The sequence below is a fragment of the Neomonachus schauinslandi genome, chromosome X (genome assembly GCF_002201575.2).
Source record: "Neomonachus schauinslandi chromosome X, ASM220157v2, whole genome shotgun sequence".
In the NCBI taxonomy this organism is placed as follows: Eukaryota; Metazoa; Chordata; class Mammalia; order Carnivora; family Phocidae; genus Neomonachus; species Neomonachus schauinslandi.
The window spans coordinates 120,093,822-120,100,034 of NC_058419.1; the positions used below are offsets into that span (position 1 = coordinate 120,093,822).

Sequence of the window (6,213 nt, forward strand, 5' to 3'; positions counted from 1 at the left end):
TTCTTCCACAGTACCTTTCCCACAATCCCCTGCCTCTCCCACAATCCTTTCCTTCTCCCACCATTCTTCACGTCTCCCATAATCCATTTCTTCAACACCATGCCCCACACCTCCCATAAACCATTGCTTCTCCCACCATTCCTCACGTCTCCCACAATCCATTCCTTCTCCCACCATGCCTCGCTTCTCCCACAATCCATTCCCTTTCCCACAATCCCCTGCTTCTCCCACAATCCATTTCTTCAGTCGCCATGTACCCCATCTCCCATAAACCATTGCTTCTCCCACAAGACCCTGCTTCTCCCACAATGCTTCACCCCTCCCACAATCCATTCCTTTTTCCACCATGCCCCGCAATTCCCACAATCCATTCCTTCTCCCACCATTCCTCACTTCTTCCACAGTACCTTTCCCACAATCCCCTGCCTCTCCCACAATCCATTTCTTCGGTTGCCATGTCTCCCATATCCCATAAACCATTGCTTCTCCTATTTATCACATCTGTCATGAACCATTGCTTCTCCCACCATTCCTCATTCCTCCCGCAATCCCCTACCTCTCCCACAGTTTATTCCTTCCCCCACTCTTCATTTCTCCCAGAGTCCATTTTTTCCGCTACCATGCCTCACATCTGCCATAAACCATTTCCTCTCCCACCATTCCTCACTTCTCCCACAATCCATTCACATTCCCACAAACCCCTGCCTCTCCCACAATCTATTCCCGAAATCCATTCTTTCTCCCACCATGCCCCACATGTCTCCCAATCCCCTACTTTTCCCACCATGCCTGGGGTAGCCCATAAACATTGCTTCTCCCACCATTCTTCACTTCTCCCACAGTTCCCTGCTTCTCCCACCATGCCTCACGTCTCCCACAACCCATTCCCCTTCCCACAAGCCCCTGCCTCTCCCACAATCCATTTCTTCTGCCACAGTTCCCATCTCCCACAATCCATTCCTTCTCTCACCATGTCCCCCATCTCCAGTAAACCATTTATTCTATCATTCCCATTTTTCACAACCCCCTACTTCCACCATGCCCCATGTCTCCCATAAACCATTGCTTCTGCCACCATTCTCCACCCCTCCCACAATCCCCTTGTTCTCCCACCATTCCTCACTTCTCCCACAATCCCTTGTCTCTCCCACAATCCATTTCTTCTCCCCCATTGCCGTGGCTCTTTCATAATCTGTTTTTTCTTCCACCATTCCAGGCCTCTCCCATAACCCGTTCCTTCTCTCACCATTCCCTGCTTCTCCCGTAACCCATTCCTCCCAGTTTCCCCATCTCTCCCACAGTCCCCTGACTCTCCCACAATCCGCTTTTTCTCCAACTGCCCATATTCATGTCTCTCATAATTTCTCCCAGTTTTTTTTCTGTCCCAGTTTTTCTGGTTTTGTGTGTGTGTGTGTGTGTGTGTGATCATTTGTTTTTCCTTAATGCCGTGTTGCTCTCACAATTATTTCTTTCTAGTAATTGCCCATTTTGTTCCAGAGTTTTTGATGCTTTATTTTTCTCGCAAATCTTCACATTCTGTCTCTCAACAGAGACAATTAGTACTCTGTCCCAGAATGCATTCTCTCCCGTAATTCCTGTCCCTTACAATACTCTTCTCATGCCCATGATCTCGTCTTTCCCGCAATGCCCTCTCCCAAAACTCCTCTTTCTCTGCCATCGCCCCATGTTCCCACCATTTCATTTCTTCCCAGATACTCTCTTTCCAATGTTGTCTTGCCCACAGTGCCCTCTCTCTCCCACAATTCCTCTCCTATCCCACAATTCTGCCCTTCAGCTTCTTGTCATTCCCACATGGCTCTGTCTCCCACAATTCTCTGTAGTTTCCTGCAACTCCCCTTTTCTCACACGGTTCTTGCCCTCCCATAACCCTGTGTTTTTGCCCAATTTATTGTTCTCTCCCACAGTTCTGTTTAATGCTCTAATTATTTTTCAAATTGCAACATAAATATTGCACAGTATTAGCTTAAGGTGTATAATACAGTAATTCGGCAACTTTAAACTTTAGTGCTCGTAAGTGTGCTCTTCATCTCCTTCACCCATCCCCCCACCCACCTCACCTCTGGTGACCACTAGTTCCTTCTATTTAAGAGTCTGGTGTTTTTGGGCGCCTGGGTGGCTCAGTTGGTTAGGCGACTGCCTTCGGCTCGGGTCATGATCCTGGAGTCCCGGGATCGAGTCCCATATCGGGCTCCTTGCTCAGCAGGGGGTCTGCTTCTCCCTCTGACCCTCCCCCCTCTCATGTGCTCTCTCTATCTCATTCTCTCTCTCAAATAAATAAATAAAATCTTTAAAAAAAAAAAAAAAAAAAAAAAGAGTCTGGTGTTTTTGTTGGTCTCTTTTTTTCCTTAGTTTATTTTGTTTCTTAAATTCCACGATGAATGAAATCACATGCTATTGGTCTTTCCATGATTCATTTCACTTAGCATTATACTCTCTCTCTCGTTGCAGATGGTAACATTTTATTCTCTCTTAATGGCTGTATAATATTCCATTGTATGTATATACCACGTCTTCTTTATCCATTCAAGTATTGTTGGATAGTTGGGTTGCTTCCATAATTTAGCTATTGTAAATAACGTTACAATAAACACAGGGGTGCATATATCTTTGAAAATTAGTATTTTTTAAATTAGTGTCTTTCAGTATGGAGGTTTCCCAAAAGTTAAAAATAGAACTACCCTATAATCTAGCAATTGCACTACTAGGTATTTACCTAAAGTATACAAAAATACTAATTCAGAGCGATACTTGCACCGTGACGTTTAGAACAGCATTATCTGCAACAGCCAAACCACGGAAACAGCCCAAGTGTCCACTGACTGATGAATGGATAAAGAAGATCCAATGGAGTATTACTCAACTATTCAAAAAAAAATGAAATCTTGCCATTTGCAACGACATGGATGGAGCTAGAGAGTATTATGCTAAATGAAATAGAGAAAGACAAATACCATATGCCCCCCCCCCCCCAATCCATTCCCCTTCCCACAAACCCCTGCCTCTCCCACAATCCATTCCTTTGCTCATCTGGAATTTAAGAAACAAAACAAATAAGCAAAGGTAAAAAATAAGAGTGAGAAATCCAGATACAGACTCTTAACTGTAGAGAACAAACTGATGGTTTCCAGCAGGGAGGTGGAGGGAAATGGATTAAATAATGATGGGGATTAAGGAGGGTGCTTGTGGTGATAAGCACCAGGTGTTGTATAGAAGTGTTCAATCACTAGATTGTACATTTGAAACTAATACCATGCTGTGTGTGTTAACTAACTGGAATTTAAATAAAAACTTAAAAATAAACATTAGCAGGGCACCTGGGTGGCTCAGTCGGTTGAGCGTCTGCTTTCGGCTCAGGTCATGATCCCAGGGTCCAGGGAGTTGGGCTCCCTGCTCAGTGGGGAGTCTGCTTCTCCCTCTCCCTCTGCTGCTCCCCCTGTGTGTGCTCTCTGTGTGAAATAAAATGTTAAAAAAAAAAAATTTAAGCAAAAAAAAAAAAAATACTGCCTGTTTATCCCACAATTCTTCATTCTCCCCCACCCTTGTCCTTTCTCACTAGTCCCTGTCTCTCCCATAATACATTTTTTTCCTACAGTTTCCTTTGTTCTCCCTAATACCCCTTTCTCGTTATCTTTTATCATTCCCACAATTCCCCTTTCACTGCCATGATCTTTGTTTTTCCCACAGTGCCCTATTTTTCTCATCATCCCTCTTTTCCCACAATTCCCCTTTCTCCTCTGTAATCCCTTTGTTCACATAATTCCATTTCTGTCTCACAATTTTCCTTCCTTTTCCGTAATTCCTTGTCTCACCCATAGTCTCCTGTCTCTTGTGCAAATCCTTCTCTCCCATAATCCCCTTTGTCCTACAGTGCCTTGTCTCTCCCACAATTTTCCATACTCTCTACGGTCTACTTCTCTCAGTTCCCTTTCCCACAGTCTTCCACTTTCTCTCACAATTCTGGATTCTTCATTGTCTCTCACAAATCTGTCTTTTTCTACAATGCTGTTTTCCTCCATGCCCTGTCTTTCCTAAAATTGTTTCTTCTTAAGTACTCTGCTCTTCCCCACAATTCCTTCTCCCACCATTCTTTATTCTTCCCCACAGTTCTCTGTTCTTCCCCACAATACTCCATTTTTGCCACAATTCTCTCCCTTCGTTTTTCATGCTCCCTCACAACTCTGTCTCTCCCAATTCCATTTCTCTCCTACAGTTCCCCATTCTCTCCAGAATTCCCATTCTTTCCCACAGTTCTGTTCTCTCCTATATTCCCTTGTGTCCTCCACACTTGTTTTGTCCACAGTTGCCTATCACTACCGCAATTCCTTATCTTAGCCTTCATTCCCTGTTGTCACTTGCCCGCCTGAATGTAACACTGGGTGGCCCCGTGGATGGCAGCTGCTGGGAAAGTGTGGAAGAGAACATACCCCAGGCCTCTCACTCTCGTGCCCTCCCTAGATCAAAGGCAACACCTTGAAGGTGATCCAGGCCCAGGTGTCTATGTTCTCTGCGGCTCATGGGTGCCCACGGATTGGGCTTTTGGACCGAGGGCTTTTAAGGAATCCAGGAACGACAGGTGAGGGTGCAAGAGACACCCAGTGTGCTTTCCTAGATCTTGGATCTGTGTGGGGCCAGGAAGTTCCCAAGAACCTGCCTGGGCTGGCAGGGCTCGTCAGAGAGGGACTAGGAAGGGGGCTGGCCCTTAGGCATCATGAGCTTGCTGGCATCTGCATATCCTGCAGGGACACTCGTCAGGTATTCATACTTTGGACCAACAGAGAATTAGTACAAATCCCCCAATGGCCTCATTGGATTATCATGTCAGAGACTTGCGCAGCCAGCACATTCCCTCTTTCTATGGAGACCTTTAAGACCAGAAGAGAAAACCCATGGGAATGCAGGCCTGCTGGCAGGCCCTCAACCACAGGGACCACAGCGACGTCAGTGCAGGCTATGCTGGGCTCAGGTGGCTTGGCCCTTTGGCATCTGAGAAAGCTGTTAGGGTACAAATGCATTTTCTCCATGGAGCCCCAGGGGAAGGATGAAAGAACCGGGAACTCTTAAAAAGCCACAGGATCCAGAGCATGCCCTAAAGTGTGAGGTCACGGGGGGAGTGTCCTCAGCCCAGACCTTGATCACAAGCCACCATGTGATAGCCCCCCCCGAGTCTTTGAAAAGACCACAGAAGTCACACACAAGTTCCCATGAGCTCAGGATGTCCTCATAAACAAGGGGTGACCCTGTGAAAATCGAATCTTTTTGAAGTGTCACCAGGTCCTGCAGCAGCAGTGCAGTCTTAGACGTGTCTTCTAGAAGCCTTCACAGCTGGTGCCTGGTCTCCTGGAAGAGCAGGCTCCCTGCCCCGACTGCGGGTCTTCTCCCACCATCCTTGTTGGCGACCCCAATTCTCAGGATCCAGCTGTAGGTTCCGTGACCATAATCAGTCCTTCCACCCGCCTTCTACATTGCCCTGTGTTTGTGGTGCTCATGACACGGAGTCTGACATACTCAGACCCGTGCTTTCCCAGACTCCTCCTGATCCAGCCCCGGGAGGAAGCTCTGACCACTGGTGTGTGTGTGCGTGGCTTTAGATAGGGTGTCCTGGATTTCTCCCTGAGCATGAGGGAACACTTGAGTTGAGACCTGGAAGCCGAGAATCCTACCGCTGAACAACCACTGCCATTTGAACTGAGATCTGAATGAACTGTAGAAGGGAGCCGTGAGAAAATCTGGAAAAGCTTTACAGGCAGAAGTGATGTGCAAAGGCCCTGTGGTAGAACTGGGCTGGGAGTGTGAGAGGCCCGTGTGCCTGAGCGTTGTGAGTGAACAGAGTGTGACGTGAGTGGAGACTCCAGTGACCAGCAAGGCCCATTGGTGGATGGAGTTTGGCATTTGGAGATACTCATGAAGGGCAGTCCCTTGCCCCATGCACGGGTGAAAAGGCCGCCCTTCTTCGTGTCTTCCATGTGAGTGTTCCTCTAGGTTGTACCTACCTGGTGCACAGCACGCATGGCTGGATACTTGTGGAATGAAAGAACAACTGTAAAGTCTGTTCCAAAGGATCCGCTCAGGTTCTGAAGGAAGGTGTGTTACTGGCAATGGTTCAACAGACCTTCGGGATTATGCTGTTGGCGGGAGTAATTTCCCTGATTGGCACCCACTGCCCCCCCCCCCCCCCCCCCCCCCCCCCCCCCC

The 6,213-nt window shown here is 47.3% G+C and overlaps 1 protein-coding gene across 1 annotated transcript in view; it reads left to right on the top strand.

The window, feature by feature from the left end:
• The window catches only part of GPR143 (G protein-coupled receptor 143), a 38,559-nt gene that overhangs the window by 31,307 nt on the left and 1,039 nt on the right, over nucleotides 1-6,213 (top strand). The window lies entirely within an intron of this gene.